The 12,234-nt window shown below is 40.1% G+C and overlaps 1 protein-coding gene across 3 annotated transcripts in view; it reads left to right on the top strand.

Moving 5' to 3' along the window:
• nrxn3b (neurexin 3b) overlaps positions 1-12,234 on the top strand; it is a 324,595-nt gene that overhangs the window by 118,385 nt on the left and 193,976 nt on the right. The gene's annotated exons all lie outside the window — the stretch shown is intronic.

Here is a 12,234-nt window from a genome sequence, read left to right as displayed (position 1 = left end):
TAATAATTCATTTTCTTGATCAATTAATTAATCAGCCATTTATATTGGCTTGTAAAATGCTCCTTTTAATTTCCAAAGCACGACAGCTGTGCAAGGCTCCAAGATGTTAACTTGACAATATGAAAATCTGTGAAAAGCAGGAAATAATCTCAGTAGCACGTCAGCAGAGAAGAATAAAGTGGTAAAGGGACTGCTTCTTAAAGAGTACTCTTTTCAGTGATTTCTAACATTCACACTCTGTATCAGAGATTAACTTCAGCTTAGCATCTTGCCCAACGATATTTGGTATGCAGACGGGAGCGGCCAGGGATCAAACCACCAACCTTTGTTTGTAGATGACCCGCTCGACCTCCTGAGCTACAGCCACTAAAAAACCCAGTGAGGCTCGATTTCCCGACCCCGGGTTTACAGGACCAGTTCTCTCCCTTTATCAGCATTCAGAGAATATTGGTCAATTACGTATCAATTGGCCAATATTAGGTATTTGCCACTACCTGATATTGACTGGCCGATTGTGATTATTTATAACCACTGATTAATGACAATTTAAACATGTAAAAAGTAGAAAGGAAACAGGAAAAACACCCTAAGACAGGGGTCCCCAATCCCAGTCCACGAGGGCCAGTGTCCCTGCAGGTTTTAGATGTGTCCGTGATCCATCACAGCTGATTTAAATGGATAAATTACCTTCTCAACATGTCTTGAAGTTCTTCAGAGGCCTGGTAAAGAACTGTGTTGACCCAGGGTGAGATCTAAAACATGCAGGGACACCGGTCCTCGAGGACTGGGATTGGGGACCCCTGCCCTAAGATCATGTTATGAGGGTTGATGTCATGCAGTTTGTCCACCAGAGGGCACTGGTGGACACTGGCTATTCTCTGTCAGAATTTATAAACACCAAAAAATGAAAATTAAAGTAAAGAAGAAACGGGAGAAACATGGTTCCAATGTGTTGTTTGTTGATGTTGCATAATTCGTCCACCAGGGGGAAGGCTGCAGGTTTTGTTTTGTAAATGCATGAACAGAACAACCAGCTGATCCAAGCGCAGTCAAACCAAGGCAAAGCAAAAACAAGTAATCCACAACTTATAGTAATGACTCATAAATAGCTACACTTAATAAATGTTGGGGAAATCTGTTTGCTCCTGTTTGTGTCGTGCCCGAAAGAAGAAAAATATAGTGGATCTATCCGATTTTTCAATCACCAAAAACTGGTATCGGTCTTCAAAATCCTTTATCAGTCAGGCTCGGGTTGCTTCAAAGTGGCCCTCCATGTATTAGCTTCACACACTCATTCGCTCCACCACACTCCCTTTGGGTTAATCTTAGGAACTCGTAAAATTTATCTTTTTCTTTATCCCACACACCCAAACACACCAGCGCTAAGCACATTTACTGATGTATCTTTGTCCTCTCTTGCCAGATGCAGTGACAGAACGCACAGTCGAGTTGGGGAAACTCAACAAGGGCAAAACAATAAATCAGACTTACTTTATCAAGAAATTCTCCTTGCAGAGGATCACAGGGGCTACTAGGATCTGCAGAAAACACAATTCTGTGGCTTTTTTAAGTTTCTAGTGAGATTATAGTTGTGAGGAATGGCCATTCAGCCTGTTCTGATAAATACATTTTGTTCTATTGCACTTTTCAATTCATTACCTGTGTCCATGTCTGTCCCCAAATTATCATTATTTGTGTTGATATGTGGCGTGTTCCTTCAGACTGACCTCCTTGGTGGCGTATGGGCTGCACTGACAGCAGTCTGTGGATGGGTTAATGTAAAGTTTCATGTAAGGTATTCAGACTTTGCAAACTTTGTTTATGTGCGTATACTGTATGAGACCCAGCGTGTGCCCATGTGTGTCGCTATACCAACTAAGCAGGAGTTTTACTCCCATAAATCACTGTGTACTGTCATTAATCATAACTTCAACATCCTTTAGGTCAAATGTAGCCGCTTGGCTTTGAATAATCCATCTTACAGTGGCATAAGCTACCACAGAGACTGTTGCAACTGAGTGCTGTTCCACGACTTATATCACCGGTGGATTTAAGCCAACAACACCGCAGGAATGATTTAGCCTCTTTTCTGTCCTAAAATACAGCACGGAATAAATAGTACAATATGATGTCCTTTATAAAATTATACTTGAAATTAAATGTGTAGCAGCTTGTTTCAGATACCAGTGTTATCTGTCACATGTTGATAAAGCTCCACGGATTTACCTCATCCCCATGTAAAGCCTATTCAATATGTCTGATGCACAAAAGCGCTTACTGTTTCATATTGGCGCTACATTAACCCCTGTGATTTTTTTTTTTTTTGTTGATATTCTGATAGATTCATCTTGGCCTGCTTAGGTTGAGCATGACAGGATATTTAATAATCCCTGCACTGACCTCATCCTGAGTTTTGCTGCCTGAGGGGTGGAGGGGTGTCATTCTTCAGAGTGTTTGCTGTGGACGTCTTCTCAAATCTGGGTTGAGATTCAGCATTGTTGTGCACGTTTTTAGGGTTTTTCTGCAAAAAAAACAAATCAAAAATGGAAAAGAAATGATAAAAAAAGCCTCTGTTGTGAACCACAGACTGCAGTTATTTGTTAAGTCCTCCATTATTTGACTTGTTTTTTTCATTGTTCCACCATCAATATTTTAACAGTGGATCAAACGGGTGTTTGTAATTCGAGACGGGTCTCTTTCAGGGAAAAATAAAAGAATTCTCTCTGGAACAGGTAAGTGAACAGGTAATTAAAAACAGGAACAACCACAAAATGATCAAAGATTAAAATAAATTTGATCATAAAAAGGAAAACTTGTAACATGTGGGTCTTTTTTCCTTTTAATTTTAGAGCACTGAAATTACAACATTTATGAATAAACAGTGCTGGCTTTTACATCAGCCTTGGGCTTCATGATTGATGTTTACATTTATTTTTAAACCTGATTCTGGGAGCACAATCACTTTCTAGTCCTACAGTTACCAACTAGTTAGTAATAAATGTCCAATTTCTAACCAAGAAATAGTCTTTTTCTCAATTAGGAAGTGGTGAAGATCAAAAAATAAATAAAAAAATAAAACTGAATGCTAATGTCAAAAGAGTATTCGGTTAGCATTAGCCACAAATTTGGCTAATACTATTAAAAGCTTTGACTAGCAAACCAATTACATAAATCTGGCTAACAGCAAACCAAACTTTGATAATAGTACAGAAATTATTAAAGAAAAAACTCTTACAATTTTTTCCATTTAAACAAAGGCATTTTTTCCCCTTTATCCGCTACATCGCAACATTATAACATCACACCAATGATTGGTCAGCTGTAATATTGATCTGGGACCAACATTGTTATGATAATGGAGGAACAACGCCAACACGGGTATATCTGATACAGCGTCTATATGACAGGTACTGCCCCCTGGTGGCCATTAAAAAGAGTGTAGGTTTAAATTCCTCTGTTTTGGCTTTAATGTTCAGGTCTTGAAGCTTCAAGTCTTCTAAGCTGAACTAAAGTGTAACATGTGAATTATTTTTCTTTCATAACGGTATTCCTTTATTTAGTAGAAGGCGGAGTTTTCTTATAAAGTAACACAGTGAAACACAATGCATCTAAATTTTGACATTAAAACAAACACTAATTGTAACTATTGGAAGTAATCAGTGACATTTAGATCAGCACACTTATAAAATCCCTCAGTGATATTTCCAAGGTCATTTGGTCTTTAAGGGAAGCCAAGTATCATGTAGTAAAACATTCAAACAGGAACGACAGGATTGAAGTCACTTTGTTGGATACACTTTGTGACTTAATGTAAGGACACACTAAGAGCTTCATACTTGATCAGCCTAATGAATGCACAGTATTTCAATTATTTAAAGTGCTTTGTTCTTTTCTTTTGCAGAGATTATTCAGCTAGAGCATCCTTTAAAAGTCTAGTCTTGTCTGTTGGGATATTTTTGATGGTTCTGGTTATAGCGGCACTTTATGTGCGTGTGCAAATAGTGAATCACATGGCGAGGATTGCTGTGGATAATGTCCGAAGCCAAGATTCTCTACTTTCAAGTGCAGGCATTTTATGCATACATAGAGTACACAAACACTCGGCTGTGGATGTGCGCAAAACACATTGAGACACACTTAGTGCCCGTAAGATTCTTTATCAGTGTCCTTATCCTTGCTGTCAGGATGACGATATGATTTTTGAACTTTAAAGACTCTTGACAGCACGCTCTACATTGTGTGCCCGTGCACGCACATGTGTATAAAGCAAGAGAAGGCAAGTTTATTTATATAGCACAATTCAACAACAAGGTGATTCAAAGTGCTTTACAGAGACATTAAAGAACAAAAACAAATAAAAAGCATGATTTAAAATTGATTAAAAAAACAGTAGATAAAAATCAGTAGTTAAAATGTAAGTTTTGAAATTTAAGCTTAAAGTGTGGATTTGGTGTTTTATTCAAATGCAGCTGAGAACAGGTGAGTCTTCAACCTGGATTTAAATAAACTGAGTGTTTCAGCTGATCTGAGGCTTTCTGGGAGTTTGTTCCAGATATATGGAGCATAAAAGCTGAATGCAGCTTCTCCGTGTCTGGTTCTGACTCTGGGAACTGATAAAAGACCGGATCCAGATGACCTGAGGGATCTGGAAGGTTCATACTGGGTCAGGAGGTCATTGATGTATTTTGGTCCTAAACCATTCAGAGCTTTATAGGCCAGCATCAGAACTTTAAAGTCTATCCTCTGACAGACAGGCAGCCAGTGTAAAGACCTCAGAGCTGGACTGATGTGGTCCACTTTTTTGGTCTTAGTGAGGACTCGAGCAGCAGAGTTCTGAATGAGCTGTAGTTGTCTGAGTGATTTTTTTAGGTAGACCTGTAAAGATGCTGTTACAGTAATCAAGCCTACTAAAGATGAATGCATGGACTAGTTTTTCCAGGTCCTGTTGAGACATCAGATCTTTTATCCTTGAAATATTCTTGAGGTGATAGTAAGCTGACTTTGTTATTGTCTTAATGTGTTTTTCTAAGTTTAGGTCTGCATCCATCACTACACCCAAATTTCTCGCCTGGTTTGTGGTTTTTAGATGTATAGATTGAAGTTCTCTGGTGACCTGTAATCGTTTTTCTTTGGCGCCAAAGACTATTACCTCAGTTTTGTTTTTGTTTAGCTGGAGAAAATTGTGGCACAACCAGTAATTTTGTTGTTCTTTATAATCAGTGCCAGTGGGAGCATGTAAATGTTAAACAGAGGTGGTCCCAAGATGGAACCTTGGGGAACTCCACATGTGATACTTGTCTGCTCAGATGTGAAGTTACCTATTGATACAAAGTATTTCCTGTTTTCTACGTATGTTTTGAACCAGTTTAGTACAGTTCCTGAGAGACCTGCCCAGTTCTCCAGTCGTTTGAGTAATATGTTGTGGTCAACTGTATCAAATGCTGCACTGAGATCCAGTAAAACTAAGACTGACATTTTTCCACTGTATATATTCAGACATATGTAATTAAACACTTTGGTCAGAGCGGTTTCAGTGCTGTGATTCTGTCTAAAACCTGACTGGAAGGCATCATAGCAGTTATTCTGTTTTAAGAAGTAATTGAGCTGTTGAGAAACTGCTTTTTCAATGATCTTACTTAAAAATGGGAGATTTGAGATCGGCCTGTAGTTGTTCATTTGTGTCTTGTCAAGATTGTCCTTTTTCAGTATAGGTTTAATTACAGCAGTGTAGGAGAAGAGTTGACAGGCATTCACATGAAACACCACAATGACAGTCAAGGCCCTTGTTGGATTGTTTATCAAGCAAAGACTTGTCACTCCGTTAGGGGGAAAAAAAAAGATTAGATAACGCAACAAAGCCGAGGCAAGTAAATAATGGAAATGGTGGGAGAGGCAAAACGGAGAGGAAGAAAACAGATTGAGAAGGACTGATGTGTGTATGTGTTTGTGTGCGCGCGAGTGTGCCGAAGAGATTTGCCTGGCTTACTCCCTGCTCCATACCGTGAATATTTGTGGAGTTTTTCACTTAATAGCTTTCCTCCTCCTCCGTCTTCTGCTTCGGTTGGACTGCTAATTATGTAAAGTGCGGGGCTCATTGGAAAGCACACACATACACGTTGCACACACAAACACACACAGAGTGACAAGCAGCGGCTTAATTACCATCTGAAATGACATCCTCATTGCCGCTGATATCTCTCTTAAGAAATACAAAATTACAGAGAAGAGCGCGCTGTAGCTCCAACTGTGCCTCTCTATTGTGCGTGCCGTTGATGCTGTATAGTCACGCATGTTTGCAACACTCACCATGTGGCTGTATTGAGTGCAGTCACCTGCAGTATCTCACTGATGCGCATTATTAGCTTTGCACTTGGCGTGAATGACAGTGATTATAGAAGAAGTCGACTGAATATTTTCGGTTTTTACCCTCTAAAGTGGCGTTTGGTTCAGCTTCTTCTTCGCTTCTTCCTAACTCTGTTCTTGCAAAAGGAACTACTTGAGCTTTGCAGAATCCCACAGTGTTCTCATAACTTACTGTTATACATTAGTTAGACAAATAAACAGCTGCAAAGACTGAGGATTGGATTGAAAAGGAAGTTTTGATGTCGTACAGCCTGACACCAGGTTTTGTAGGTTTAGCGCTCGTTCCTGTTGGAATGATAAACCTGCACACATGGAAGAGGCGGAGCTGGGTGAGATCTAAAAAATCTGTGAGAGATTTGATGTGCTGAGAAGTGGAAGCAGTCTGGTGAACCTCTCGGGAGAAAACAAAGGCTTAAAAGTAAAAATGTCAGTCGTTATCTGCCTGTGAGCATCCACTGACATCCAGTGGTTTGTGCGTGCACACCATTAACACAGAACTACACATGAAACAGGTTGGCCCAGCTGTGTCTAACCTCATGTTGTTCTCTCCATTTCAAAGCTTTGGAAAATAAAATAGACGATGAAACACAGTTATATTTAATCTCATTATTTATCTAAACCTGGACACATTAACCCCTTTGGTGCTGATGGAACATGCTGACATCCCATCACCTGAAAGGGAAAAAAAATCTTTAACATTGCACCTTGTTAAAAATATCATCCCACGCCAATAAGTTCAGTTTGACAAAGGCAGGGTGACTGTTCCACAGCACAGAAGTGTGCCACTTGGGGCTTTTGTTTTATGAACAGGAAGATGTGTTCAGCACTGCAGAGCTGGAGGCAGGACACCAGTATGAACCTAGAAAGGAGGACGCTGAAAAGTGGAATAAAAATTCAGTGACCAAAACATGTACGGCTGCAAGGCTGGTCTTAAAAAATACATTTTGCTCCTTCCACTACTGCTGTAGTTAAAAGTTATAGTCCACCAGTATGTTCATGCATTGAGGCTGAAAGGCAGCAGCAAAGAACAGAGTGCGCATCACACAGATTAAGTCCGATACAACATGAAAAGGAAGTACAGGGGTGAACATGGGTTGCAAAGTGGCTTGCAGATATGCAGCAGCTTTGAGGAGCTAAAGGATATGAGCTGAGCTATTGGCTGATGTTGAGATTACAATGAATAAGTGAACATTTTTGGTCAGTGCCTCTTGCTGCTGTTATGTGTTACGGTATAGGTCAGTTGGACCACCATTATTACTTGAAAGTGCTGAATGACTGAGAGGCAGGAATTTTCTCCTGTCAGTCACACGCTGTCAGTTATCTTGGGAGTTTGCACTTTATTCTATTTGTGTCTTTTCCTCTTTCTCTTTCTTTCCCCTTTTCCCCTCTTGGACCTATCCTCAGTAGTTCCAATCTAAGCAGGTGGACATCTTTAAAATGAGCCCAGCCTTTCTTTGGGTAAGGCTTTTCTGCCTCTCAGTGCAGCTAAAGACCTTGGGACAGTGGGAATAAAACACAGCAAACAGTCAACTAAAAGCTGGACTTTGAAACATAATTTCAAAGTCAGTGGAAACAATTTAACACAATCCCGAGCCAGATAAGATTGATTCATGTTAGAGTAGATAACACAAAAAGGGTTCTGTTGTCTAGTCCAAAATATTCATAGGTTTAGGGTTTACAGAATTTTGTATTGCATTTACATACATACATGATTGACAGGTGGAGAAAGATATGGACAGTGAATAATTAGAACTGCTGGAACAGATGAACAAAAGGCAAAGCAAATAAAATGTGGTGATTTAAAGGCTCTTTCAGTCATGCTAATATTGTGGCACAAGGAAGGGATAGTAACGGTGGGTCTGCCAATTGCTCACTTAAAACCTCAGATAACCATGAAATTTTGTAGTGACGTTCATGATTCCCTGCATTAGTGTTTTTATACACGCAAGCAATAGGGCCCACAATGTGCATGACAGAAATGTGCAGCTGACAAAACCAGAATGCAATGCAATAGAAAACAAAATAAAAGAAGACGTGAAATAAAAGAATGTGAAAAATTAACGGAACGCTTTCATTTCAAGCAGTGCAAAAATTAAAAATTCATAATGCATCAAAGCAGAACTGGTGCCAGCAGCATTAGCCAAACACTTACATAAACGGATACGTCTGTAGTTGACTTTTGGAGGAATCCACACAGCGAACACAGTCAAAGCATTTCTGTGAGGGACTGAGTATAGTTTTTCCATTTTTGACATAAGAGTGGGAGCTGAGGAGGGATGTTGAAGGAATGTGGCCTGACTGGAAAGACTTCTGTGTGAAGGTGACAGTTTTAAACTGACTCCTGAAAACAGCAGGCTGGCAAAGGGGCAGCATTGTGAATTGCCAGCAAGCGATCCATGCCAGATGTACTAAGCTAGTCATTATGCTAGTCAGTATAGATCAACATGAATGCATGTGTGCACATATCTCTGCCTCTTCTGTTGAAACTGTATTGCTCTGTTCTTACAGTCGAAAAATAGAGTGGAAAGATTGTGCAAGACCAAATTAAAGCTATTGAAGTTTCTCAGGTGGCATCATGGTCGCTTTGCTCGACAGCTGTCAACCATATTGAAGGCAATAGAACAGCCAGTCAATTGGGAAAATGTGCATCCCCTGACTGGTTGGCTATGGTTCCTGGAAGTGGCTGGCTGTCACTGGCTGTCACTGGCTGAAGGAGGTGCTGCATCAAAAATGTATTGGCATTTGCCACAGTTGCTTCTACTTTTTTATGCTCGCTACTTGGGCGATATGGCCTAAAATTTATATCGCGATATAATTTGAAGCATGTGTGGTAACGATATATATCGTCATTTATTCTTTTCTTCTGTATAACGTATTTTCCACACTATAAGGCGCACTTAAAATCCTTTAATTTTCTCAAAAATCGAGAGTGTGCCTTATGTATGAATTCTGGTTGTGCTTACTGACCTCTAACCGATTTGGGCGTGCAGAAATCTGTTAAAAAATGTTTTAGTACAACTTTGGTAAGCAGCACTGCTGATTGTCAGAGCATTACGGCTGCCGTAGTGAGGAGCTTCGCGGAGTAATCTGGGTCCAAAACTGCGTCCATTTCAGGTCCCAAAGTCAAACGAACACTGAGAGTTAAAAACGGTCTAAATTCTTTCATCTTTAATTAAATCATCAGCGTTGCTGCTTTACCAGGTGTAACAATTAAGTTTTACATCCATGAAAACAGAAGTTATTAAATTTAACGGAGTTAGAAGTTAGCAGGAAGTTAGCTCGCTAGTTTCCACCTAAACACAAGACCTAACTATGACATACCATGTTCTGGCTGAGAGATTTCTGAAACTAATTAAAACGTTATAGCTCTGCTACCACCACAGTCAGGAGAACAACTGAGATCATTCATCCACAATACGAGGTTAGTTATTAATATACTGCAACAACATGGGAATAGAGCAGCTGCGAGAGAATTCAACATTCATGAATCAACGTTACAGAAGTGGAGGAAGCGCAGTTTTTGGCTTTCCCCATATTTCAAAAGTGCTTCATGTCTTTGCTATGACTGTCTGCATAATTTGCAAATGATAATGGTTTTTCAGCGGCTATCGCTGGGATACTTTCGACCAAAACAGGCGCAGCTTGATGACATCATCAACATGCGCTATCGCGATAGAGTCAAAATCTCTATCGTTGGCCAAATTTATTGTTTCTATCGTATATCGTTTATATCGCCTACTCGCTACTACCTTAGAAGTAGTACAACTTGAAAAAGTGTGACGCAATCTGGAAATAGAGAAGGTTTACTTTCTAGTAAAAGCTCAGCCTCAATTGCTGCAGTCAGCGTCTTTAAAAAAAAGGTAATCTGTCTTTATTTCTTATTTTTTATTCATTTTTCACTCCTTACAGCTCAGAGACTAGCTGGCAAGCTAGCAGCAATAGCTAGCTAGCAAACAGAGCAATCAGGAGGTTTTTGCCAGCCAGTGAGGAAATACACATTTTTTCTCAAGCAAATATTGGTTGCCAAGAGTTCGCAGACTGACATCTATGCCTGTGTGACTGGGGACCTTATTCATTTGATGCTGCACTATCACCATGATTGTCACATGTAAATAATGGCGCATGGTCACATGTCTACGAAACGTCAATTACGGCTGTAATGTCAAAATGTTATTTAGGCCTATCTCCATGTGGTTGGGAAGAACACACATCAGCATAACTGTGCAGTTTTCTTCACTGTTGTCTGTTGTGTATTTCTGCCACTTATTGGTTCCAGCGGGGCAGAATCCAACAGAACTCTATTTCAGACCTTGCAATTAAAGAGAAAGAGAAAAAGAAAAGAAAGTTGTTCACTAAGTAACATCTTCACTTTTAATAATGGCTCCATAGCATCCCACTGCCATATCTGCAAACATCTGGGAAAAACTTCCAAACTAAATCTGTTTCAACTCCAGAGTGGACATCATAGTTTGTTTCAAAGGGTGCTTTTTATGTTCTCCCTGGTTGCAGATTTATTCTCACCTCATTTTATTTACTTTTTTCCCTTCTACTGTGAGACCAGGACCAGACCTGGCTCACAAATTAATACATGCACTGCTAGTTACGACATCCTATGTGGTACGTATGCATGTGTGGATGTGTTTTTTATGTGTACGCACAAGAGAGCAGAGGAGATACGAAGAGGTAGGGAGCCAGGGCAATTTAAAATTGGGAAGAACAATGTTGAGCCAAGGTTTCATTATCCTCCAGGCTACTGTACCCACACAGTCGACAGCTTGTTCATAGAATAGATTTTTACAACAGCCCTAAGAGCAACACAGACGAAAGTGGGATTTTTATAGCAGTGTGCTGTTTGGTGGGATGAATGGTTGAGTGATTTCACACTGCTTATACATGAATTTTGCAACACATCACACAAATTTTGACATTTAGGTGAGGAAAAATCCAATATTACTTATAATGCATTACCTTTTGCATGGGTAAACATTCGCCTCTAAATATCGACCTGGAAATGGCACCTTAGTCTGTAGTTGAACACAGTACGTGACAAGGGAGATTTCATCGTTTACATGTACAAACCGTCTGTGGTGTGACCCCCCCCCCCCACACACACACACACACAGCCAAATGGTGGTGCATTTCTTAGGCCACGGGGCTATTTTTTCTTTTAAAAGCTGAGGTGTCAAAACAGGTATTTCATGGTTGGATACCCTTTTTAATCTGTCTCTCTCTCCCCAAGAGGCTTCCACTCTGCTGACAGTCTTCCTCTTTCTCCACCACACTCACTCAGGCTTTCTCAAAAGAATAGAAACAGAACAGTGTGGCCCAGCAGCCATCAAACCCTGTTTGTATTGTCTCTATTTAACTGCAAAATATTTTATATTATTTAGCACGGAACGGCAGCTTTTATATGATGTTAGCATATGACTGATTTTACATTTACAAAACGAGATCCTGTGATGAAAGTAAAGGCATCAACTAGCTAGCGCACATAGTGGGGAGTTGCCGGGGAAAGGAGGAAGTAGCATGATGATTTAATTTTCTGCAGTCTGAGCAGCATGTGTGTGACACTGACTTGTCAGCTGATGGATGATAACTACAGCAACTACAGCTGCAACTAGGCATGAGGGACGTGTGTGTGTGTGTGTCTTAGTTCCAAAAAATGAGCGCATGCAAGGATTCCTGTTCCAAATTTTAAAGTGGATGCTCTTTTCATAACAGACCATGCTTAGTGGGGTATATCAACCAAAAACCAAGAAAACTGGGTGTCCACAGAATCGGTTTCTTCCATTCCAACCTCCTCAAAACAATGAGACAAGATTGTAGACCTGCACAAGGCTGGAGTGGACTACAAGATCATCAGCAAGAAGA

The sequence above is a fragment of the Aulonocara stuartgranti genome (genome assembly GCF_965226115.1).
Source record: "Aulonocara stuartgranti genome assembly, chromosome: 15".
Taxonomy (NCBI): Eukaryota; Metazoa; Chordata; class Actinopteri; order Cichliformes; family Cichlidae; genus Aulonocara; species Aulonocara stuartgranti.
Note: the sequence above shows the minus strand (reverse complement) of the source record. Positions and strands in the feature narration are given on the sequence as shown.